This window comes from Etheostoma spectabile, chromosome 18 (genome assembly GCF_008692095.1).
Source record: "Etheostoma spectabile isolate EspeVRDwgs_2016 chromosome 18, UIUC_Espe_1.0, whole genome shotgun sequence".
Lineage (NCBI taxonomy): Eukaryota > Metazoa > Chordata > Actinopteri > Perciformes > Percidae > Etheostoma > Etheostoma spectabile.
Window position 1 is genome coordinate 11,517,545 of NC_045750.1, and position 812 is coordinate 11,518,356.

Genomic DNA, 812 nt, shown 5'->3' on the forward strand with positions numbered 1-812 from the left:
AACTCCCAACAAAGATAGTATAGAAGTGAGATGTCTCACTCTGTAGCTAAAACAGAAACTCACACACAGGGTGAAAACAGGATCTGCAGCAATGTGCACTACAACAAAAATATTTTTTTTCAAAAATGAAACCATGTATGTACTATTTTTGTACAACCTCAAAATACAATTATGTACCTTTTTAAATGAGCATAATATGGGCGCTTTAAATACTATAGTCTGCATGATATTGTGCTGTGACAGTTACAGTTGCAAGTCCTCCTCCACTCATGAATATGTTTTTATTTGTGCTGTCAGTTAAACGCGTTTACGGCGTTAATGCAAACCCATTTTAACGCCGTCCATTTTTTATCACAAACGTGATAAACAATAACGTTCTTTTTGGCCTAACAAGCTTTGTAGTTTTTTTCCCATGCTGTTGCAACAACTAGTAACGTTAGAAAACTACAACACCACAACGGATCTAGCTAGACCGGAAACAAAACAACAGACACGCCACACACACTTGCGAGCCAGCTAAAGAGTAGTAACGTTACGTTCTGAATGGAGGGCGAGCGCGAGACAATGAAATGAATGCCAATAAGATTCTGAATGGAAAGTTTACTTTTTAAAAGTTGCCAAATGGTTCCATTGACCAGACCAAAGTGATCTGTGTGTTTTGTCGTTGTGAGCTGAGCTCTCATCGCAGCACGTCCAGTCTGAAATACCACTTGATGGCCAAGCACACAGCTGATGCTGATTCTCCACCCCCTCATCTAAGTATTAATTTCACCCTTTTATTAATGGACAGTGTTACATTGTGTGAGAGATTA

At 39.0% G+C, this 812-nt stretch overlaps 1 protein-coding gene and 1 long non-coding RNA gene across 2 annotated transcripts in view; one reads left to right on the forward strand and one right to left on the reverse strand.

Annotated features, from left to right (window-relative positions):
* sash1a (SAM and SH3 domain containing 1a) overlaps window positions 1–812 on the forward strand; it is a 249,324-nt gene that overhangs the window by 49,256 nt on the left and 199,256 nt on the right. The window lies entirely within an intron of this gene.
* The window catches only part of LOC116705797 (uncharacterized), a 14,503-nt gene that overhangs the window by 8,875 nt on the left and 4,816 nt on the right, over window positions 1–812 (reverse strand). The gene's annotated exons all lie outside the window — the stretch shown is intronic.